The sequence below is a fragment of the Protopterus annectens genome, chromosome 2.part1 (genome assembly GCF_019279795.1).
Source record: "Protopterus annectens isolate FY-2018-M chromosome 2.part1, PAN1.0, whole genome shotgun sequence".
In the NCBI taxonomy this organism is placed as follows: Eukaryota; Metazoa; Chordata; order Ceratodontiformes; family Protopteridae; genus Protopterus; species Protopterus annectens.
The window spans coordinates 1,752,558,430-1,752,585,479 of record NC_056729.1 but is presented as its reverse complement, the minus strand read 5'-3'; positions in this window follow the sequence as shown (position 1 = coordinate 1,752,585,479).

The following is a 27,050-nucleotide window of genomic DNA, read 5'->3' as shown; positions in this document are numbered from 1 at the left end:
TACTGTTGTCAGACTTTAGATTATGTTGCTGTTACTGTTGTCAAACTGCAGATTATGTTGCTGTTACTGTTGTCAGACTACAGATTATGTTGCTGTTACTGTTGTCAAACTGCAGATTATGTTGCTGTTTCTGATGTCAAACTGCAATTATGTTGCTGTTAATGTTGTCAGATGGCTCATATTATGTTGGTGTTACTGTTGTCAGACTGCAGATTATGTTGCTGTTACTGTTGTTAGACTGCATCTTATGTTGTTACTGTTGTCAGATGGCTTATATTATGTTGGTGTTACTTTTGACAGACTACAGATTATGTTGCTGTTACTGTTGTCAGACTTTAGATTATGTTGCTGTTGTCAGACTTCAGATTATGTTGCTGTCACTGTTGCTAGATGTCTTATATTATGTTGGTGTTACTGTTGCCAGACTGCAGATTATGTTGGTGTTACTGTTTTCAGATGGTTTATATTATGTTGGTGTTACTGTTGTCAGACTACAGATTATGTTGCTGTTACTGTTGTCTGACAGTTTATATTATGTTGCTGTTGTCAGATTGCAGATTATGTTGCTGTTACTGTTGTCAGACTGCATATTATGTTGCTGTTGTTAGACTTCAGATTATGTTACTGTTACTGTTGTCAGACTGCAGATTATGTTGCTGTTACTGTTGTCAGACTTTAGATTATGTTGCTGTTACTGTTGTCAGACTGCAGGTTATGTTGCTGTTATTGTCACCAGATGTCTTATATTATGTTGGTGTTACTGTTGTCAAACTACAGATTATGCTGCTGTTTCTCTTGTCAGACTGCAGGTTATGCTGCTGTTTCTGTTGTCAGACTGCAGAATATATTGGTGTTACTGTTATCAGACTGCAGATTATGTTGCTATTCATGTTGTCAGACTGTAGATTATGTTGCTGTTTCTGTTGTCAGATTCCAGATTATGTCGCTTTTACTGTTGTCAGACTTCAGGTTATGTTGCTGTTACTATTGTCAGAATGCACACTATGTTGCTGTTACTGTTGTCAGATGGCTTATATTATGTTGGTGTTACTGTTGTCAGACTGCAGACTATGTTGGTGTTACTGTTGTCAGATGTCTTATATTATGTTGGTGATCCTGTTGTCAGACTGAAAATTATGATCAAATCACAGTAGTGAAGGAATCAATAAGCCAAGTGAAACCTTTTTACGCGTTTCGTTCACATTTATTACTTCATGAACTTCATCAGAAAAGGTTTACAAAAACCACATTGTGATTAAATAAACATAATGAGGTCACATGAATTACAAACTGTCCAACCACAAAACAGTAAGAAAGTTGATTAAAGAGATATAGCTTATAAACTATTTATAACTAAAAAATATGTATATGTATATATATATATATATATATATATATATATATATATATATATATATATATATTATAAGTGTATATATTAAAACATTTAAATCCTATTGAGTTGCAAAAAACATTTGATATTAATAACGTCATTCAACCCAGGTGGTTGATCTGCGTTTAACATAATCTGCCATATGGCTTCTCTGCATTCTAAAAATACTTTAAAATTCCCAGCTAATAAATCGAAATTAACACTTTCCAGCACTGAAAATCTGAACTTTTTGAACAAACTACAATGTAAAGCATGTCTAGCAAGAGCATTTGACAAATCCTTTTTCTTAATGGCCAAATTGTGCTCATAAATACGTTTATATAATTCCCTTATAGTTTTACCTACGTAAAATTGCTCACAGGAATCACAAATAGCCACATAGACGACAAATTGTGTCTTGCACGTGTAATGACCATTACTATAAATGGTCTTATTAATGTGTTTAAACAAAATTGAACTATTCCCTGATATGTATCTACACTGCTTACGACAGTTACACGGGAAAGTACCATAACAAGCGACCTCGTCCATAGGTTGTCTAATGGATTCAACTATTGTCTTAATACTGGTAGTTTTCCTATAAGTAAACATTGGTGCCTTCCCAATTACTGAACACAAATCACTATTACCAAAAATGACCTTCCAATTGTTAGATATAATATCCCTTATCCAATCCATTTCATTTGATATTGGAATAGGAAAAGCCAAAGAAAAATTATTCATACCAGTGTTTGTTTTTGTACCTCTAGATATGAGGTGGGTGGTGAATAAAATGGGACACGCAACATTAGATCTCAAACTCAAAACTTCATTTAATATTTTCTTAATCCAAGAACTATTGTAACCTCTGTCAACAAAGAAGGAAGCTAACTTGTTTGCCTCTGAATGGAATACCACATCTTTACTAGTTAATACTTAAACGGATGAATTGTCCCTTCACAACTCCCTTTTTCATAAATTTGGGATGTAAACTGTCATAATGTAAGTATTGATTGACAAAATTAGATTTACGAAAGATGTTACTAACAAACACATTGTTGTCTGTGTTGATTTCCAAATGTAAATCCAAAAAATCTATAGTATCTCCGAAGTAGCCAATAGTGAACTTTAAAAACTCTGTCGAAGTGTTCAAATGTTCAACAAGTTCAAAAAATATCACCTCATCCCCACTCCAGAAGAAAAACAAATCGTCTATATATCTTCTGTAGAAAACAATGTGCTTTGCTAAAGGATGAGAAAACAGGAATTTAAGCTCCCACATTGCCATAACTAAGTTTGCAAAACTTGGCGCAACTCTTGCACCCATAGCTATTCCAAAGATTTGTTGGTAATATAAATCCTCAAATTGGAAAAAATTATTCTCTAAAATAACATCCATCAAAGTGCACAAAGTGTTGACAAAACTATTGTCCATGTTTGTGTACACAGTTAGGTATTCTCTCAAATATTCAACACCAGCTTCTTGATTAATACTTGTGTATAGTGACACAACATCTAATGAAACAAAGTGACATAATTTACCATCGATATTTAATTCACTCAATTGTTCTAACAAATGCCAGGAATCTCTGAGAAAGGACTTGGTCTGTTGTACAATTGGGTTTAGCCATTTGTCCATCCACATAGAAATAAATTCTGTTTTGGACCCCCTAGCAGAGATGATCGGTCTGAAAGGAATGGTACTAGTAGCTTTATGAAGTTTCGGTATGCCGAAAAGTTTGGCCAATCTTGGACATTTAAAGTATTTTTAGAATGCAGAGAAGCCATATGGCAGATTATGTTAAACGCAGATCAACCACCTGGGTTGAATGACGTTATTAATATCAAATGTTTTTTGCAACTCAATAGGATTTAAATGTTTTAATATATACACTTATAATATATATATATATACATATACATATTTTTTAGTTATAAATAGTTTATAAGCTATATGTCTTTAATCAACTTTCTTACTGTTTTGTGGTTGGACAGTTTGTAATTCATGTGACCTCATTATGTTTATTTAATCACAATGTGGTTTTTGTAAACCTTTTCTGATGAAGTTCATGAAGTAATAAATGTGAACGAAACGTGTAAAAAGGATTCACTTGGCTTATTGATTCCTTCACTACTGTGATTTGACCATTTTTACTTGGTTACTGTTTGGTTTGTGTGTGTTACAAGACTGAAAATTATGTTGCTGTTACTGTTGTCAGACTGCAGATTATGTTGCTATTACTATTGTCAGAGTTTATATTATGTTGCTGTTACTGTTGTTAGACTGCATTTTATGTCTCTGTCACTGTTGTCAGACTGTAGATTATGTTGCTTTTAATGCTGTCAAACTGAAGATTATTTTGCTGTTACTGTTTTCATATTGCAGATTATGTTGATGTTATTATTGTCAGACTTTAGATTATGTGGGTCTTACTGTTGTCAGACTGCAGATTATGTTGCTGTTACTGTTGTTAGACTGCAGATTATGTTGTTGTTACCTTTATCAAATGGCTTATATTATGTTGGTGTTACTTTTGTCAGACTACAGATTATGTTGCTGTTACTGCTGTCAGATGGTTTATATTATGTTACTGTTACTTTTGTCAGATTGTAGATTATGTTGCTGTTACTGTTGTCAGACTTTAGATTATGTTGCTGTTGTCAGACTTCAGATTATGTTGCTGTTACTGTTGTCAGATGGCTTATATTATGTTGGTGTTACTGTTGCCAGATTGCAGATTATGTTGCTTTTACTTTTTTTTTCGATAGCTTATATTATGTTGGTGTTACTGCTGTCAGACTACAGATTATGTTGCTGTTACTGTTGTTTGACGGTTTATATTATATTGCTGTTGCTGTTGTCAGATTTCAGATAATGTTGCTGTTGTCAGACTTCAGATTATGTTGGTGTTACTGTTGTCAGACTGCAGATTATGTTGCTGTTATTGTCACCAGATGTCTTATATTATGTTGGTGTTACTGTTGTCAGACTGCAGATTATGCTGCTGTTACTATTGTCAGACTTTAGATTATGTTGGTGTTACTGTTGTCAGACTGCAGATTATGTTGCTGTTATTGTCACCAGATGTCTTATATTATGTTTGTGTTACTGTTGTCAGACTGCAGATTATGTTGTTGCTACTGTTGTCAGACTTTAGATTATGTTGCTGTTACTTTTGTCAGACTGCAAATTATGTTGCTGTTACTGTTGTCAGCCTGCAGATTATGTTGCTGTTGTCAGACTTCAGATTATGTTACTGTTACTGTTGTCAGACTGCAGATTATGTTGCTGTTACTGTTGTCAGACTTTAGATTATGTTGCTGTTACTGTTGTCAGACTGCAGACTATTTTGCTGTTACTGTTATCAGGCTTTAGATTATGTTGCTGTTACTGTTGTCAGTCAGCAGGTTATGTTCTGTTATTGTCACCAGATGTCTTATATTATGTTGGTGTTACTAATGTCAAACTGCAGATTATACTGGTGTTACTGTTATCAGACTGCAGGTTATGCTGCTGTTTCTGTTGTCAGACTGAGGGGTATGTTGGTGTTACTGTTATCAGACTGCAGATTATGTTGCTATTCCTGTTGTCAGACTGTAGATTATGTTGCTGTTTCTGTTGTGAGACTGCAGGGTATGTTGTAGTTGCTGTTATCAAAGAGTTTATTATAGTGCTGTTACTGCTGTTTACCTGCATATTATGTTGATGTTACTGTTGTCTGAGAGTATATTATGTTATTGTTGTCAGAATGTATATTATATTTTTACTGCTGTCATATTGTACATTATGTTGCTGTTACTCTTGTCAGATTGTGTATTGTACTGCTGCTATTGTTTCTGCACTGTATATTATGTTGCTGTTACTGTTCTTAAATAGTACGTTATGTTGCTGGTGTCAAATTGTACATTACGTTACTGTTACTGTTACTGTCAGACTGGATTATGTGAGTTGATGGGAAATGTAATTAATTTTATAAAGCATGTTTTACTGGTCCACAATTAAGATCTTCATCTCAGAGCTCCATGGTCTACGTTCAGAATTGACCACCTGACCCCTTTCTGTCTGGATTCTGCATGTTGTTCATGTGTCTGTGTGTTTTTTTTTTGGGGGGGGGGCATCTCGATGTCTGTTTTTTTCTTCTTGGATCTGAAGAGCATTTATTTATTTATTTATTTATTTATTTATTTAACATTTGTTGACCAGGTTAGTCTGGTTGGGCAGAAAGGCCATTTCAGCAGAAACCCGAGGAGAACAGCTCCAGTGAGGTACATAAGATACAGTTTCTTATACAACTTATCTAGATACAGTAACATCATAATCATATACAATAAACACAAGATAAACTGTACATAGAGAATGTATAGAAGTTTAACTATGTATTCATTACACCTACAGCTGTTGAATCTACAGATACAAGGTGTATACTCATTTTACATAGTAGAGTAAATTTTGTAAGAAGTGTTGTAAACTTCATGTCTGATTTTATGGAAACAGAAGCAGAAGATTAAAACGGGGTAGGTTAAAGGAAGTAGAGAGGAGGGAAAGTAGTGGAGGAGGATGGCTAAGTAGGGTCAGCACAAAAACACGTCCAAGATTTGAATAGGTAGTGTTTCACATACTTCTTAATCTCCTACCTTTAAATACATATCACAGTTACCCTTGTCCAGGTCCCACATAATGGCTCAAATGGTCTGAGGACCAGTTCACATATCCAGTTACCTAATTAATACATTTAAACATTTACCACTTATGCATGTCTGCAAATTAAAATACAAAGAAGGTGTGCTATCTCACGCATGTCCTGTGACATACAGGGACAATGTGCTGACTTTAGCTCAGGTGATCTCATTTTGATTACTGGTGTGAGTGTTTGTATGACCTAGCATTGGATGGATAGGGGTACATATCCTGAATGGGGAGGGATGAATGGTTAGACTAGAGCCATCCATTACCATCATCTCCTGGTTTTGGCTTGTGGCCAGTAAGCAGCAAATGCACTAAACTTTATTGTGTTTGCATTGGAGAATGCATTTTCAAGGGGAAGGATATTGGGGATCCTGCAGTGATGCATGCCAAGCGATCCTAAAGTTGTGCATGTCAGGGGATCCTGCAGTGATGCATCTGAGGGGATCATGCAGGGATGCATGTCAGGGGATCATGTAGTAATGCATGTCAGGGGATCCTGCAGTGATGCATGTCAGGGGATCCTGCAGTAATGCATGTCAGCAGGTCATGCAGTAATGCGTGTCAAAGGATCATGCAGTGATGCATACCAGAGGATCCTGCAGGGATGCAGGATACTTGTTTCCCAATGACTATATGTTATAATTTTTGAGAATCCTGCAAAGACACAAAGCACCATCATGGCTGTCTGAAAACTGGCTGCTTTCATAAGAGAACAGGGAAACAAACAAGTGACATTAGAGAGGTCTTATGTGTGGGTGACACAGGGGCCAAACAAGACCTAGAAAAAAACAGCACTAGCTTGTTCTATAAAGTGCCAAATATGTTATGTTTCATATAAGAGGAAGATACTTTGTGAAAATGTTCATTTACTCAAGTATAAATTGGAGTAAGGCATCAAACTACGGCCTACTTGATTTGGGAATAAATAAATTTAACATCTGTTATTTAGTTAACTACACTTTTAGAGGCTAAAACCAAAATGCAGTAGCTATATTTACTAGCAGGTTTGTGATGCTGGCAAAAATGTCTGTTGCTTTTTACAATCTAGTGTTAAAGGTCTTGATTCTGGTATTATGAGCACAGAAACTGATTTCCCCCTGACAAATTGTCAAGCATTCAGTTTCATTCAAGACGATTTATTTATCAGAATTGCATTTAGTAAACAGATAGGCGTCTTAAACATTAGTACATCTTCCTTAGCCCAAGCTCAGGCTACTGCCTAGTTAAGTGACTGTTCATTTTCTAAGTGAAAAACGAGGGAAATTGAATGTTTGGTGAATGCATGGAGGCTTATTATTATCTCATAGCCTTAATCATTTGGCATTAACCATAAGATAGACGGAAGTGCATTGTGGTCACCTAATGTTAAAGTTTGATTCAGACAAACTGCTGGAGCCTTAATCATTTGACAAGTGTCTTAAGGTGGGCAGTTCTGATCCCAAGGTAACAAAGGTGTGAGCTGATATGATCTGAGCTGTCTGTTCATTAAAGGAGAATGAAAAGCACACAGTAACTGTCTTCCTCCATCATCAGGTATTATGGAGATTGTATTTATAAACGTTCCATTCATAACAACTGCTACACACAACAGCTATGCTGTGCACAGTGTATAACAATGTTATAATAACTAGTGCACACAACAGCTATGCTGTGCACAGTGTATAACAATGTTATAATAACTAGTGCACACAACAGCTATGCTGTGTGCAGTGTATAACAATGTTATAACTACTGCACACAACAGCTATGCTGTGCACAGTGTATAACAATGTTATAATAACTGCTAGACACAACAGCTATGCTGTGTGCTGTGTATAACAATGTTATAATAACTACTGCACACAACAGCTATGCTGTTTGCAGTGTATAGCAATGTTATAATAACTACTGCACACAACAGCTATGCTGTGTGCAGTGTATACCAATGTTATAATAACTACTGCACACAACAGCTATGCTGTGCACAGTGTATAACAATGCTATAATAACTACTACACACAACAGCTATGGTGTGCACAGTGTATAACAATGTTATAATAACTACTGCACACAACGGCTATGCTGTGCGCAGTGTATAACAATGTTATAATAACTGCTGCACACAACAGCTATGCTGTGCACAGTGTATAACAATATTATAATAACTGCTACACACAACAGCTATGGTGTGAGCAGTGTATAACGATGTTATAATAACTGCTACACACAACAGCTATGGTGTGCACAGTGCATAACAATGTTATAATAACTACTACACACAACAGCTATGGTGTGCACAGTGTATAACAATGTTATAATAACTACTGCAGACAACAGCTATGCTGTGCACTGTGTATAACACTGTTATAATAACTGCTACACACAACAGCTATGCTGTGCACAGTGTATAACAATGTTATAATAACTACTACACACAGCAGCTATTCTGTGTGCAGTGTATAACAATGTTATAATAACTACTGCACACAACAGCTATGCTGTGCGCAGTGTATAATGATGTTATAATAACTGCTACACACAACAGCTATACTGTGCACAGTGTATAACAATGTTATAATAACTACTACACACAACAGCTATGCTGTGCACAGTGTATAACAATGTTATAATAACTACTACACACAACAGCTATGCTGTGCACAGTGTATAACAATGTTAGAATAACTACTACACACAACAGCTATGCTGTGCGCAGTGTATAATGATGCTATAATAACTGCTACACACAACAGCTGCACTGTGCACGGTGTATAACAATGCTATAATAACTACTACACACAACAGCTATGGTGTGCACAGTGTATAACAATGTTATAATAACTACTGCACACAACAGCCATGCTGTGCGCAGTGTATAACAATGTTATAATAACTGCTGCGCACAAGAGCTATGCTGTGCACAGTGTATAACAATGTTATAATAACTGCTATGAACAAGAGCTATGCTGTGCGCAGTGTATAACAATGTTATAATAACTGCTACACACAACAGCTATGCTGTGCACAGTGTATAACAGTGCTATAATAACTGCTACACACAACAGCTATGCTGTGCACAGTGTATAACAATGCTATAATAAGTACTACACAAAACAGCTATGCTGTGCACAATGTATAACTATGTTATAATAAGTTATACACACAAAAGCTATACTGTGCACAATGCATAGCAATGTATAATAACTACTACGCATAACAGCTATGCTGTGCACAGTGTATAACAATGATAATATCTCATAAGATTGGTTTAAGGTCCACTTTAGAACTTTTATGGCTGTGACATAAGAGCCAGACCATTGTCAGACATTTAGGACATATAATTATACACAGTTCACAAAATTTAAAAGTCTTGGGCTTAATAGAACTTTTTATAGCTGGATGACTATTAATAAACACCTGGTAAAATTGGTTTCAGCTTTACTTACCTGATCTCACACCCTACTGCTATTACTAGTGAGGGTTTCCCATTAATAATATGACACAGCTTATGTGATATATTCCACCTGACTGTGTAATTCTATTTGCATTTTACACAAAGGTACACTGTGTATTTTCAGGTGTTCTAAAAATAGTGTTGTGCATTATGTGCAGATACCCTACCATTATTAACATACAGTTGTGATATTGGCATCTACCTCAGGCCTTTACACTCTAGCACCCCAACACCTACCCTCACTCCACCTTCCCCAAAATGTACTTTCCCCAAACAGTGATCTGTGATTATAGGTTCATAGTTTCATACATACATAGGTTCATACGTTTATAGGTAGGTACTAGGCTATCGGCCCTAGGCCCTATACAAGCCTAGCTATAACGATTCCCTGGCTATTGCTTCCCACAAATATTTACTTTCCTGGACCCCTTTCAAGCATTGCTACTGATGTGATCCCCGGGGTGAATTTCCTATCTCCTATCCATCCAATCGTCAAGGTTCCTCTTGAAGAGGGCCATTGAGACGCTCTGCCTGACATGTATGGACAGCCTATCCAGAGTATGGGGAGTCTCTGGGTCAGGAACCTATCCCTCCAACATGTTCTATTCATTGTGATGACAATGTTAAGATCCCTGGAGCATGTGGCTCGGAGGGATTGGGATTTCTTTAAGTGTAGCGTGTCCAACAACTCTGGGTTTAACATGGCCTTGTATGTTAGGAAGAAATCACCTCTGAGTAGGCGATATGCGGCAGAGTAAAGCTGGAGTTTCTTTAGATGGTCAACATAAGGTACCTGCTTTAGGCCTGTGATTCTTTTTGTGAGGTATTTCTGTGGCCTTTCTAGTTGTTGCAGATGTTTTGTGAGGTACATACCAAATGGGGCATTGTATTCTATAGTGGGTCTAATGAGGGATGAGTACAGAGGGACAATGACCTCCATTTTTCTGGATGAAAAGCCCTTAGTGATGAGGTGTGCCACGTAGAAGGATTTTCTAACTATTGTGGCTATGTGGTTATCAAAAGTGAGACCACTGTCCACCTGTGTCCCAACGTCTCTTATCACACTTTTGCTGTTTAGTATAACTGCCACCTATGTGGTAGTTCACAGGTATGTGGTTTTTACCAAAGGGGGCAACTATACATTGTTTGGCATTTAGCATGAGCCCATGACTCTGGCACCAGGCATCTGTTTCAGTAAGGCCCTTTTATAGTATATCCACATCATTTGGGGATTCAATAATGGCTCCCAGCATGCAGTCATCTGCAAACTTTGTTTGCCAGAGTCCCTTATTGTTGGCCTGTACTTCAGAGAAGTAGAGGCCAAACAAGAGTGGTCTCAGGACAGAACCCTGTAGTACACCACTTGTCACTTGTTTGCAGCTGCATTTGGAGTTGGCTACTTTTACAGTGTGTGTTCTGTCACTAAGCCAGTTTGCAACCCATCGAGTGATGTAGGGATTAATGCCCAGCTTAGTAAGTTTATCTATGATTCCAGAGTGGGGGATAGTGTCGAATGCCTTGGCGAGGTCCAAGTAGGCTGTGTGAATCACCTTACCCTCGTCCACAGCTCTGGAGACTGATTTGAAGAAGTCAATCAGGTTTAGGAGGCAAGATCAGCCCTTCACGAACCCAGACTGGGTGGGATCCAGTGTTTGAAGGTTGCCAATGTCTTTGTTTATAAGTTCCATGATAATACGTTCCATGGCCTTGCAGATCAGGCTCGTCAGACTGATGAGAAGGTAGTTCCTGGGATCCAAAGTGGATCACCACTCTGTGGGCACGAAGCCTGAGGTGAGGCTATGATTAAACATGGCACATAGGTGAGGTGCCATTTCATTTTGTAGTTCATACAGTTCACAGCCTGGGATGACAAAAACAGCAGCAGTGGGTTCAGGTACAAAAGCCGACTCAGAGTTTATCCAGGAATTTATTCAATAAAACACCCGAAAGTTGTAGTCACATAAAAATCCAAAAGGTATAAACAGTATTCCAAGCGCTTTCATCTCTGGTGAATCAGAGACTTTTTTAAGGAAATTAGAAAACTGTTACTGAGCTCAATTTAAACAAACAGATCCACCCCCAATTAACATTGAACCAACAGAATAAATCCATATAATGAATATTCATAAAGTTCATAAATACTCAACAGTCACAGTACAATTCAACCACAGAACCCATGTCATGATAAAAAACACACTAAAATGTACAGCAAATAACCCACCAATCCCCAAAAATCATGCTCTTGTCAAAGTGGTATAGGTTAAAAATGCTGTTAATAAACATATACATATGTTCATATAAAATGTAAAGTTATATAAATACATGTAAAAAATGTATATCAATTCAAGGACATGATTTTTGTGGATTGTGTTGCCTACTATGTTTTTTGCACATCCTGGGATGTCATCTGGTCCCATGGATGCTGTATTCTTGGTTTTGGAGATTGCGTTTTTTACCCAAATGGTCGTGATTACCAGAATTTGAAATTCTTTTGGTATTGAGATGGGCCATTTAGGGCGAGGGGGGGGGGGTGAATTTGGAACTGAATCTATCTGCCGGGATATTGGCAATATACTTGGGATCAGTATATCTAGTGCCATTCTGCTGTAGCTCAGAGCAGATCTGGGTACTGTCATTTAGATTCCTGCATAACTATAGGATGCCATGTGGTTGTCTTTGGAATATTTGGCAATTTTGTTTTCATAACTAGCTTTGTAAGATTTTATGAGGGATCTCAGCTTTCTACTGAGGTTGGTGAGGGAGTTTTTTGAATCCTGGGTTCTTCCTCTTTTCTGCAACAGTTTCTTCCTTCTGTTGTACAGCTTGTTTATGGCAAGGGACCAGCAGATTGGCTTCCTTTTTTTAGAGGACAGTGTCTTGGTTCTATTTGGGATGGCTTGGTCCATGCACAAGTGAATGTGCTCATACAGCACCTTAGTGTAGGATTCAGCAGTTGAACTTCCAGTTCCCATTTGCATGGGTGTCATGAAGTTTGCTACTTCTGACTTGAGAAGCATGAAATTGGCTTTGGAGAAGTTTTTTTGTGGAGGTTTCCTTAAATGGGGGTGGGGGTGGGATGTGGATGTCAAAGGTGATTAGCTTATGCTCTGATCTGACCAACAAGGGGGTGACCACTGGTGTGGAGCATCGATCTCTCATGTTGGTAATGACCAGGTCTAGAATATTGGTACCCCTGGTGGGACTATGAATTATTTGTTCTAGGGCATTGGTATTTATGAATTCCAAGAACCGTTGAGCAAAGGTGTTAGTACAAGAGTAGTTTTCCCAGCTAATGACAGGGTATTTGAAATCACCCAGTATTAGGGTGTTTGGTTGTATCTTAATATTTTCTAGTATGTTTAGAAAGGTGTAGTGAGAATCTTGGGGCATGGTGGGGGATCTGTAGCAAGCTACAATTTGTATTGCAGTCTTACCTAGTGTTAATTTCACCTAGGGAATTTCAGATGCATTGTGTTGTGCAACCAGCCTGGAGGTGTGAATATCCTTGGTGAATATGGACACACCTCCACCTTTATTGTTTCAGTCCTGGTTTGGTGACTGAAAAACATGGTATGAGTTGTAGCCTGGTATTAAAAGGGTGTTCTCTAGAGCTTTGAACCAGGTCTCAGTTACTGTACAGATATCGATGTTCTCCATTTTTAGGAGAGCCTCGAGAGAGTGCATCTTGAGGTTTAGACTTCTTGCATTGAGTAGCATTACCTTCAGATTTTGTTTGCTTGTACCCATTATGGTGGTAGTTTTGTCCTTTGAACCTTGCCTAAAAAAGGCACTATAGGGGTGGCAAGAGCCTTAGCCAGTAACCTGAATCCCAGGAGTGACAGGTGCAAACCATCTCTTGCAAAACATTGTGGTTTGTCGAACATGTCATCCCAGGCAGACCGATACTGGATCCCCTTTGAATGACACCAGAAGCTTAGCCAATTATTGAAGTCAATCATTTTGTCCTTATACTGTGGTATCATTCTGGGTGATGACAGGATGCTACTCAGTGTTGGGTGATACCTACCTGGGCTACATGATCCGAAAGCTCTTCCATGTCTCTTTTCATGTAGTCCAGGGAGGTACGTTTTAAGTCATTCACTCCAACATGGACAATGACAGTCATATTTGTACCTGTTGTGGAGTGACTTGAGTGCATGTGTTTTGTGGAAGATGCTGGCACCCGATAGGCAAATAACTGTAATTTTCTCCTTGTTCAGCCTGGTGAGTGGGACATCAGTGTGCCTGACTATAGACTCACCTATGACCAAAGTGTTGGGTACGTTGTCTTGCCTTAGTGGCTGCTGTTGGGTGACACACTGGTGTTGTGAGCTATGTGACTCTTTGGTTGTGTTTGAGGGTGGTGTTTGTTTGCATTTAAGCTTCAGCGGTCCTTGCTACTTGGGCAGGTTAATGTTAAGAGCCTCCACATATGTGGATTTTGTGTTGCTATGTGTGGGTTTTGGTGGTGTGGGTTTTGAAGGACTATGTGTTGTTTGAGGTGTTGTGTGGGTGTTAACCTTCTCCTCTTGACTGTCTAGCACAATCTTGGCTGGAGACTGCATCTCTTGCAGGTTGTAGTGTTTCATGGTAGGAGGAAAGGGTTGTCTGTGTACATCAGGTAATTGCTGCATTGCCCCAGTATGCCCAGATTCACCAGGTGGACAGCAGAAATCACCGGAAGCTGACCCTTGGACATGCCTGGTTAGGTGCTTTCTTTGAGTAGTACAAGAGCTGTTTTCCCTTACTCTTTGGCAAGGTACTTGCGATTGTAGGTTGTCTAGTGCCTACAACTATTTTCTCCTTATTACCAAGGAAAGGTGAGTGCTTGTAAAAAATTAAGGTTTCCTGATGCTTTTTAGCGAATTTTAGAGCAAGTGCTAGTTACAGGTGTACAGATTTTAATGCTGATAAACTAGCTCATTCTAAGGGAAAATTCGAAGAGCAGACTTTCTGGCACCGGGAATACTTTAACCTTAGCCCCGCGGTTCTGCGCAGTGTGCAAATGTGGGCAAACATGCGTATTTATGCCAGAAAGTTGAAAGGGATAGAAATCAGCCCAAAATGGCCAATAAAATTGCAATTTCAGAGCTGGAAACCACTCCCCTGGTGTTACATAGGCAGTGTAATGCTGCCAATCTCAATGGTAAGCAGTAGGATCTCCCTCTACCACAGCATGATCTGGATAGCTCTGAGCACTGAAACTAAAGTCCTGAAACCAGCAACGCCTAGAAACTGGACTATTCTTGTTAGAAAATGCAGGAAATTAGCAAACAAGATAGAATTTTTTTGCTTTTTTTTTGTTAAATCAGGCTAAACAATGCAGTTATACCCTAAATAAGCTCAGAAAGGCTAATGCACGTGAGTGTATAGCCCAGAACAGTAAACTCAATTAAAACTTTGCAAAATTAGAAATTTGAAAATTTAAACTTTTTAAATAAAGCAAGGCAAAAGCACAACTGGAAAATGACTTACAGGCAGAAATACAGTGAAATAAGTAGCTAAGCTTTCTGAGAAGTGCAGGTAATAAAAACGACCAAAATCAGTAAAAAATCAAAAATTCAGCAAAAAGTACTTGCAATTAGCACAAAAACTCTCTCTTTGTCATTTCTGGTGCTGTAGTAGTCTGCAGGGTGACCAAACAGGATCTGCTGATCTAAAACAAGCTCAAACATGTGCAAACACGTGTATATATGCCAGAAAGTTGAAAGCGATAGAAATCAGCCTCAAATGGCTGATAAAATTGCAATTTCAGATTTCAATTTCTCCTCTAGTGTTAGATAGGCAGTACAATGCTCACCACTCCCACTGGTAAGCAGTAGGACTTCCCTCTACCACAGCAAGGTCTGAATAGCTCTGAACACAGAAAATAAAGTCCTGAAACAAGCAAAGCCTGGAAACTGGACTATACTAGTTAGAAAAGGCATATATACTAGGCTAGCTGCCTTTGCAGGCCATTTTTAAGCTGACCCAATCTCCCTTTTTGTGTTTTGATTAAACTTTCCCATTTGGTTAGAGATTGGCCTTACCCATTCCATGGTCAATAATTCTATATTACCCTTAATGAGAATAACTGGGATCATACCATAGATACTATGAATACCATGAATGGGATAAAGCATTCAGGAGCTGCATCTGTCCATTAGAAACATGGGGCAGTTCTGAGTAAATTTTCTGTTTCCCGTCCATAGATCCAAGTTGTGCTTGAATATGGAAAAGGATGAACTTTGTTTAATGTGGATGGGGATTTTGTTCCAGAGCAGTGGTATCATCTGTGAGATATACCTGCTCCTCCAAAGAATTATTGTATATTCTGCATGGCAGAACAGTCAGTCATGCCTTATCTTTCATTTTTTAGGTTTCTCTCTGAATCCACTCTTATTTTTCTCATGTCTGTTGACATATAATGTCGCATCACCTGTTCCACCCAGTCAGCTCTCTTGCTATGCTGCAGCTTGACATCAGAAATGCACTTATTTAAAAAAGTATTTTATTAAGATTTTCCATTCAAAACTCCAAAACAATACAAAAACAAAAGAATAAAATTAACTAGCTAACAATTATGAACAATAATGTTGCTTTTACTCATACGTGCAGACTTAGAGACAATCTTAAACACTTGCAGGTTAAAGTTGAAAAAGATTGATTACCAAATTTAATATTATAAAGACAGACATGTACATAAAGTAATATTATTTAATAATACATGTACTTATCATCACAGTTCTAGTGATATAAGATAATAGATCATCAGGCAGCACTAGGCTATCTGCCCTTGTTGGTCATTTTAAGCCTAGCTAAATTTTCCAACCCAAAGGTAAGAATCAAACTCTTTACCATTTGAATGTGAGTTAAACACCTTAACCACTCAGCCAACCATTCTGGAAAGCACCTCATTGTTCAGAGACCATTTTAATTGATTTAGAATTTATATTAGAAGAATGTCTTATTGAGTTTAGTTTGGTTAATAAATGCTTTATTTCCGTTCATCATGTGACTTACACCCACTCCCTCTTAGACCCCCTATGTGAGGCCGAACACTGTTTGTGCTTGAGTCATTGGTCCTTGAACATAGCCTGCACTAATTCTAACAATGTTTCTGGGACTTTGAACTGCCACAGGACTGCCCAAATCAGTTTTCCTGGGACCTTGTTATATACTTTCTCCAAGTCTAGGAAGGCCCAACTGGACTATTTCCTCATTTCTAGCTTCTTCTTAACTATCTGTCTCACTGCAAACATTGGGTCCATTGTGCTGCTTCCTGATCTGAATCTGAACTGAGCATCTCCTGTATTACTTTCTTCCACTCTGTGTATTAGTTTATCAATCACCCTTTGCAGAGCTGTCATGCAGTGTGCCAGGGGTTTGATACTTGTGAATGTCCCCTTTGTTTTTGAACACTGACACTAGAATGCTTATTTGCTACTCATCTGAGGATACACCTTTCTCTCCATACTGCTGTGACCACCCACAGGAGCTTTCTGTTCTCTCTTCCATCATCTTCATCAGATGTGCTGCAATCTCATCGAGGTCTGCCGATTTCCCTGACTTCATTTTTCCTGGCTCTGATCTTACTTTTTCTAGGGTGGGCTACTACTCTTCTTTCATCACAGGTTGTGTCTGGGGCAGCACGGCTTATGTGGGGTTTTTCTTCTTTCAGAAGATGGTGGAAGTACTCTGTCTATCTGCTTTTGATGTCCTGTGGACTGGTGAGCAGGTTGTTGTTGGCATCCCTTATGAAAGGTGCCTAACTATATTCTTTAACTTTCTGTCTTTGCCTTGCAGACTCAGATTTTCTTTGTGCCATCTACTGAGTCACTTTCCAGAAGCTGGTAGAGTGCCCCTGATGCCTTGTTCTTTGCAAGTGCAACTCTACTCTTATAAGTTCATAGGTTCATAGATTAGTACTAAGCTAACTGCCCTTACGAGCCATTTTAAGCTTAGCCAATTATCCCTTGTGAGTCTCAAACCCTGCACCTTGTGTTTGTAAGGCAAACACCTTAACCATTAGACCACCCTCCCAACCTTCGCCTCTTTGTTAGCCAACCAGCATTTCTTCCTCTTTTCTATTTCCCACTTTTTCTTGTACTTCTTTATTTTGCTGACATTCCTTATCTACCTTATTTCTATACCTGACTTAGCCACACATCTGTTTTATAGCCCTCAGACATGCTGTTTTGAGGTGCTGCCATTCTTCATCAATTCCACCTATTTCTTCTTCTTCCTGGACTGCTAGAGCCATGAGTATTTTTTTTTTAATTTTGCACTTCTCTCCAGTTAACTTCCAGGTTTTAACCTACTCTCTATTGACTTTAGAGCCTTCTCTGACCATTGCATGCAGCTGATTCTGGTAACTAGTGGTTTATGTTGTGAGCCAACTTCTTCACTGGGTGATGACATTGCAGCCACTGATTTTGCCTGAGTGCCCTTTCCTTACTCAGAGGGTGTCTACCTGAGTTGCATTTTGGCCACTATGTAATCTTGTGACTGTCTCTCTTGCTGAACCATGTGTTGGTCACCATCAAGCCATTTGCCAGAGAGACATCTAGAATGACTGCTCCTTCTTTATTCCTGTTGCCCCACCTATGTGGACCTAGACAATTCTCATATCCTCTTCTGTTTGTCCTTGTATGTGTACTTTGTTCATCCATTATCAACACCAATTCATGTCACCCTGCTGTATCTAGTAGGTCCTGCAACTGGTGCCTGAATGCACTCTTTTCCTCACTATCATAACCCTGCTGTGGGGCATATGCTGAGATTATGAATATTGCACGATCGTTACACTGGAGTCAAGGGTTCCTGGCATAGGTCAAAGTAGGCTGGATCCTCATCCCAGTTATCACTGGCAAATCACCATGTCCATCTAGCAATATTAGTCAAAATGATTCCACCTTTGAGTTGTAGCCCTGCCTCAGCACACTGTCTGTGATCTGTGTTCTCCTGTCTTGAGGATATTACACCCCACAGTTGATGCCCAAAGTGGTTGGTTTAAACAACTATTCCACCTATAGGCACCATCTAGAGTCTGTGTTGTGGCCCACAACTCTGTTCTTGTGTGTGTTTGATTTGAAAACACACAGCATGTTTTTGGAGGTGGGAGGAACCCCACAGAGACACAGCGAGAACATGAAAACTCCATACGGGTACTGGTTGGAGGTCAACATCAAATCTTGTACCTTGTGCATGGTACTTAAAGACCTTAACTATTATGCCAACTGGTCTAACACCAATATACTACCACAAGTCTTCAGCAAAATCACAACCATGCTTTTTGAGGCTCCTCAAAAAAATAACAAAAGTCCCACTACTATCCTCAGCCAAGAGGAAAGCACCATAAAGTAGAAACAACAACCACTTCTAAATAACTCGGATCTGGCTTGTGCAGACTTTGAAATTCCAAGGCCATGTAAAAAAACATGGACAAAAATCAACAGCCTTCTATTCTAAGCCAGGAAAATCTGCCCCTACCTGTCTCTACCTGCATAAACAGCTTCAGTTAAAGATATCCTCTTTGCTCATTTCATTTAGAATATGGATTTTCTATAACAGACTGAGCTTCTAACTAAAGGCTTCCTCCCATTCGGTGTCTAATAAAATCTATCTGTTCATTATTAACTCCTCTAGGGTTGAGCAATGTGGAAGAAGGATACCCAGACAGTTGCAATAGTAGTAGGAACAACAGCTCTTATAAAAAAGAATGACAATCATACTTAGATGTTACCATTACATACAACGCTGTGTGAGTTACAGAAAGAGTCAATTCAGGGCACATTGTGGGTGATGCAAAGAGCACTTCTGGCTAACAAAGTTTGAAACAATACTAATCTTATGAACTTTACTCAGACTTTTACTTAATGAGGTCCATTCCTGCCATGGTATTAGAAACCCAAAAGACTTGAAGAGATTAAAAAAAATTGAGATTTAAAAAAAATTGAGCATTATTATGTCAGCATTTCAAAAGCAAACTGGCTTCTAGTCAAGCAAAGAGCTGGTGATGGCATTTAATCTGGTGTTTTCAAGAATGATTTGTGTAAACTTTTCAGGAAAGTTATTAAGTGTGAAGTCCAATAGAGCAGATTTGCTGGTGATGGGATTTAAACTGGCTCCTTCAAGAATGATTTGGGTAGTGTTATGGTGGACTGAGATGCAAATTTAAACAGCAAGAAAAATCAAGGTTAAAGTAACCTAGAATTACTACTTTGTGTTGCTGAGAATAAACCAGAGAACCTCTTCCTGTGAGGCGACAGCATTAACCGCTGCACCACTGCGCCGCCCTCTACTTATTACTACTTTGTAATGCCTGAGCAGATCAGGATTGGATTCAAATGTAGCTGGAGAGGCTGTTGGGGGAATGTAAACTGTAGTGACAAATAACCAAACACAAAAAAGGCAAACTGTAAGAAGTTCAAAAAACACACCAAGGACAGTCTGGAGCAAAAACGAATCCAATCTACTGCAAAATAGAGCCACACAAGTAACAAAAGATGACTAAGCACTTTCACCTTGCATAGACATCATCAGAGACATGTTACAAACACAGAGTACACTGTTTATGGCCAACCCACCGCGTGACTTCCTGTCCTTCAAATAACATTATGTTAAACAACCATAACAAATTCCTATAGTTAAACTGTCAATTATAAATATTGTTTAAAAAACAATATCGTTGAAAAGTTAATATTTTTACTAAATCAGTCCTAACAGTCATGTTTAGATAATGTATCCTAAAAACATTAATCGTACAAATAAAGACTAAAAATAAAAATATCATGACTGTTGGGACTGATTTAATAAAAATATTAACAACTTTTCAACGATATTGTTTTTTAAATAATATTTATAATTGACAGTTTAACTACAGGAATTTGTTATGGTTGTTTAACATAATGTTATTTGGATAACAGGAAGTTACGTGGTGGATTGGCCATAAACGGTGTACTCTGTGTTTGTAACATGACTCTGATGATGTCTATGCAAGGTGAAAGTGCTTAGTCATCTTTTGTTACTTGTGAGGCTGTATTTTGCAGTAGATTGGGGTCATTTTTGCTCCGGACTGCCTGTTGTGTGTTTTTGTAGTCAGAAATATTTTATAGGTAATTACTAGGCTAGCTGGTCTTGTGGGCCATTATTAGCCTAGCTAATTTCCCCTACAGGTGAGAATCAAACCGTGTTCTCTGTGTTTATGAGGTAAACACCTTAACCATTACACCAACCCTCCAACATTTTTTGGAATTTTTAGTCCAATGAATGTACATTTGGGGTCACTGCCAGCATTTTATATTTATGAGGGAGATAGCCAAAACTGCATATGCTTTAACTACAGTAAGGGCTCTGCTTCCCATCCTATTGTCAAGTCAGTCATCGGTAAATTTAAGTGAAAAGAGGAGGAACACAAGAGCCCTCCTTTAGATAAATTTTATTTATCTCTTGCAACTGCTCCACAGCTGTTGTGCATCCCTGCCCTAGCGCTCTCGCTACAAACATTTTGTCTACTCGGGCCTGCCCTGTTGGACATCTAATTACACCTGCACCCCAGGTCCAGTAAAGGACTCCAACAAGAGCTACTCCCAGACGTTTGACCACAAATAGAAAACCAAACCTTTTGTCTACTCAGGCGGGCCCTGCTGGACATCTAATTACACCTGCACCCCAGGTCCAGTAAAGGACTCCAATGAGAGCTACTCCCAGACATTTGACCACAAATAGAAAACCATACCTTTTGTCTACCCGGGTCTGCCCTGATGGGCATCTAATTACACCTGCACCTCAGGTCCAGTAAAGTACTCCAACGAGAGCAACTCCCAGACATTTGACCACAAATAGAAAACCAAAGTATGTGTATATAAAGTTTAACTGTAACAGACTTTTAGTCCTGCTTTACCTTAGTTAAGTAAATCGAGTACACTCCCTAAAAGAGACGTCAGCAGCTAATCCTCTCCCTGCACTGTGAACCCTCCGTTTATACTTTGCTCCACTCTCTAAACCAACACCAAGCCCACACTACTGCCCAGCCTTTAGGGACCTTCCTTAATCACTCCTTCTTCCCTATACTTACCATCCTTTCCCCTTAATTTCACACCAGCTTAACCATTCTGTGTCTGTCTCCCTCCTTGTACCCCCTACTATCTCATAACCTGAAACAACTACTGTTGCCCCCTGATTTTCTCATCCTTACCTAGATTTCCTCCTAATCCCCCCACAAAGTCACTCAAGCTCCCGCTTCCCAACTACAACTGGCTGATTGTTTTTTTTTCAAGCCAGACTCACTCTCGTGTTTTTATTCACTCTGTTCTGGTTCCTACCTGTACTCCCCTTCCTATCACTCCTCCCCCTACCTAATTTCCACCTTGGATGTATCATAAGTACCTAGCCCCTCTGGGCGCCATCTTTATCTCTTGCAACTGCCTCACGGCTGCTGTGCGTCCCTGCCCTAGCATTCTCGCTACAAAGTAAGTTGAAATAATAGCTGATGTTGAAATGCTCCTTTTGCTAGCGTATGAACTGGATGTTGTACAATGCTTACCAACTTTTCTGTTAGTGACTAAGCTGAATGTTCAGACTGACTGTTACACAATGTAACCTGCTCCCTAGCATCATAACCAAGCTGTAACTGATCAATTAGCTGCAGTACGTACTCCAAGGGTGCACAGGTTACAGATTCTTGGCATTGTTAGCAGCTGTTATAGTTTTACAATGTTGTTATAACTGCGCACACTAATTTGTTTCCACTGGCAATGCGCAACAGCTTGTACAACAAGAAAGGCGGACAAACAAGTTCGTGTATCTTTTATAGGTATACACAAACCCTATGGCTAATATGTGTTTTTTTATACATGTACCATTTATGTTTAATTAACATAGCCTGGTTCTTGGCTTAACTCACTAAAACTATACCAGATAGCTTCGCCACAATAGCGCTACCAACGAGAGCGTGGGTTACAGATTTTTGTCGTTTCAAATAATTTTTTATGTGCTTTCTTTGATTTAAACTGTTTTGTAATGCGAAATGACTATAATCAGAAAGATTGAAGGACATGTACAATTTCCCTTTAATTTGACACTTTTGCTTTGTCTATTCTGTGTTTTTCATTAGTTCCACTTGCACAATCAGAGGCTACATCTGAGAAATGTACTTTACTGGAGTGTGTAATAGCGTTAGTGGTAAATAGCTATGCAATGAATCAGGAACGACTGCTATGTACTACTGATACTGCCTGATTTACCTGATTGAAACTGTCCCTAAATGTTACCTACCTCGTACTGTGGATGCTGTTGATTTTTTTACACTGCTTTTAACACTAACTCCTTATTGCTTTCCAGTAATTATAAGTCTTTCTCTTTCTCTATCCCCTTAGCCTTTTGTCTACTTGGGTCTGCCCGGCTGGATATCTAATTACACCTGCACTCCAGGGCCAGTAAAGGTCTCCAACGAGAGCTACTCCCAGACATTTGACAACAAATAGAAAACCAAAGTATGTGTATATATAGTTTAACTGTAACAGACTTTTAATCTTGCCTTCCCTTAGTTAAGTAATTAGAGTACACTCCCTAACAGAGATGTCAGCAGTTAATCCTGTCCCTGCCCTGTGAACCCTCCGTTTATACTTTGCTCCACTCTCTAAACCAACACCAAGCCCGCACTACTGCCCAGCCTTCAGGGACCTTCCTTAATCACTCCTTCATTCCTATACTTACCATCCTTTCCCCTTAATTTCCCACCAGCTTAACCATACTATGTCTATCTCCCTCCTTGTACCCCCTACTCTCTCATAACCTGAAACAAGTACTGTTGCCCTCTGATTTTCTCACCCTTACATACCTTTCCTCCTAATCTCCCCACAAAGTCACTCAAGCTCCCACTTTCCAACTACAACTGGCTGATTGCTTTTTTTTGCCAGTCAGCCTTTCTCTTGCTTTTCCCTGCTCTGCTTGCCCTGCTGGCTCACTCTGCTCCCCTACCCTACCCCCAGTTCCAACCCACCCCTGCTATCTCTAGATTTATACCTATACACTCCCCCCTACAACCCCTACCACCAATCACAACAAATACCTAACCAAATTCAATACTACACACACCTCCCACTAATTAACTCACTTCTCCTACAGATTCTCACTCACATTCCACTACAACCACGCACCATGAATGCAATCAACACCATCATCCTTACAATACTAGCTGTAACCTATCACCACTCCTCTTATCACACTACTCTTCCATACACCATCACCACCACATCAAAACATACATCCACCTACTTCATCCACACCAAACACAATAGCCTACATACACCCTCAAGTAATTACCACCACTACCCAATCCCAGTAGCATACAAAACACTTATCAAAACAACCACAAAATCTCTTTCCACACACAAGTACATACATATTCTTTCCAAACTATCCAAACTTCTCTACCATATCAGTCACCAGCTAAAACTAGCAGGTGACATACACCCTAATCCAGGCCCAAACTCCTGCACTCTCTCCCACTCCTCCCCACCTCCATCCAACAACTTAAACGTACTCTCCAGACCAAAGAATAGCCTACTCTTCATTAACTTAAATATAAGTAGCATTAATAATAAAATACATTTACTTCATACTCTAATAGATACCTACTCCCCAAACCTACTATTCCTAACTGAAACCTGGTTAAACCAACCACTCCCAACAGTGAATCCCTTCCCCCAGGCTATAATATACTACGTAATGATAGACTTTCCAAAAAAGGAGGTGGGGTAGCATTACTTTATTAAAAAACCTAAAGATTACTAGTATTGACCCTCCGATACTCCCCCTAATGCCCTCAGAACTACTACTAGCCAAACTTGAACTAACCGACAAAAAATCAATAACCATTGTAATAGGATACATACCACAAGGTAACAACATCCCAACCCTGGAAGCCCTTTTACATTGGACAAATCAAAACCTACCCCAAGAAATAATTATCTTAGGGGACTTTAACATAGACTGGCATACATAATCGAGTTTCACACCCTGCAACTGTATAAATCGGTATAATTTCTCCCAAATCATTAAAGCCAGTACAAGGCTAGTTAATAATAAAAACAAAGAAAGCCTCCTAGACTGGACCATAATAAACAATGCCAATACTTTCTATCTGGCAGGTGTCCTACCAGATAACCTCAGTGACCACCAGCCCACATTCCTACTAAAACTCAAATTCCACACCAACTCTGAACGACTGACCCGGACCATTAGAAACAAAACAAACTTTGACATAACAAAATTCAAACTAGAACTACAATACCAAAATTGTAATCTTCTGAAGACCCTCCCACTAGACAAAGCGATTGAGCTATTTAACACTACCTTTTTAAACATCTTAAACACCCACGCCCCACCACGTGTAAGATTACAAAAAGTTAAAGTAGCCCCTTGGATCACTAGGACCACTAAAGCCATGATATCCCAAAGAAATAGAGCCTGGCATCAATTTAGAGCCAGTAAAACCATAGCAACCAAACAAGAATTCCAAAAACTCACAAACAAAACAAAAAAACAAATCCTATTAGACAAAAGGAATTACTTCCTAAATTTGCAATTCAGACATCACAACAACCCCAAAAACTCTGGGCAGGACTAAAGACATTACTCCACCCCGGCAGAGCAAGTACACCAGCGCCAACCACTGTAACAATTAGCAGTGAAATCCCAGAAGCCTTTAATAGATGTTTCATAGAAACCATTTCAAAATTAGTTAACCAACAACACACAGCACATACTACTCGCAACCCCAAATTAGCTACCATTTCCAATATCACCTTCCAATTTGAACCTATTCCCACAGATTATATAAAAAGACTACTAGGTAAACTCAAACCAATTAGCCCAGCTGCCGACAATATTCCAACTGAATATCTACAAATAACTGCCAACTAATTAGCCTATCCAATATCTATCCTCCTGAATAGATCAGTCAAGGAAAGCAAAATACCAGCAATCTGGAAAATAGCATATGTCACCCCACTACACAAAGGTGGTACCTGTACACACCTTACCAACTATCGTCCCATTGCCATATTATCCCCACTTGCCAAATTATTAGAAAAATGCATTCACCACCAACTTATGAAATACCTACTAAAAAACCAACTTCTCACACCTACCCAACATGAATTTAGACCAGCCCATAGTACGACAACTGCCATCCTCTCCTTCACTAACCTAATAAACCAGAACCGAAACTTAGGGAAACTATCAGCCATATTTCTTGTCTTATCAAAAGCATTTGATATGGTCAACCATCCCAAACTTCTTGAGTCCCTCTCCGATCTTGGTCTAGCCACGAACTCACTGGTCTGGTTTCAAAATTACCTTATAGGTAGACAGCAAGCAGTCAGATGGGATAACAAACTTTCCACACTGCTCCCTATTACAACTGGAGTCCCACAAGGATCAATCTTAGGCCCTCTATTATTTTCCATATTTATCAATCATCTGAATAAGATCACCCAAGATGCAACTGTAATACAATATGCTGACGACTCAGTCTTAATCTGCTCAGCCACCAACCCCCTCACACTCCTTTCTGCAACCCAGCAGGTATTCAATAACACTGAAGCCTGGTTTCTCAGTAAAAACCTGTTACTGAACCCAAAAAAGACCAAACGACTAATCTTCAAAACAAATAAACCCAACGTAGACACTGACTCTTTCAATATTACTTCTAGTGATGGTGCCATTATCTCTCCACATTCCCAAACAAAACTACTGGGTGTTACAATTGACAACAGACTGAAGTTTGACCTACACATAAATCTAACCATCAAAAACATACACAGAAAACTAGGCAGTCTGTACTGACATAAACCATACCTAAATCAACAGACTAAAACCACCATGGCTCAAACTCTACTACTATCCACACTTCTGTACACTGCCCCCCATCCTCACCAACCTATCCAAAACAGAACTTATAAAACTAGACACATGTTATAATCAAATCGCCAGATTTGCCACAAATGCCCCTTATCGTTCCCATCATTGCCACTCGCTATACCAACTCAGATGATTGGAATTTCAAAGTCTCATTACTTTCCACCAACTGTTTTTTTCTAAAAGACTCCTATTATATCCAGAGAGAATACCAACACTATCTAATTTACTTATAATGCACGAAAACCCAAGACAACTATGCTCTAGTGACAGGACCTTAATCAAAATCATTAAATCCAACAACTCAGCAAGAGACTCCCTATTTCCTAACTACATAGGTGGAATCTGGAACTCACTACCCCCAATATTACCTCAGCAAATTCTATCAATAAGTTTAAACATCTACTAAAGGAACATCTACTTGCCAATAGGCCATGCCCCTGCCTCCCCCAGGTTGACCCCCTACAACTACTGTTCCCCTGATATTTCCCCCATTACTCTCTAAATACTAACTTGACCCAACTCTCAGAAATTCAGATAGAAAATACTGTTATGACAACTATTATAGCTTGCTACCATTCACGAATACTATATATTTGTGTGCCTAAGTACCTCCAAAATGTTGAGCCATAACATTGTATTTTTTCTAAAAA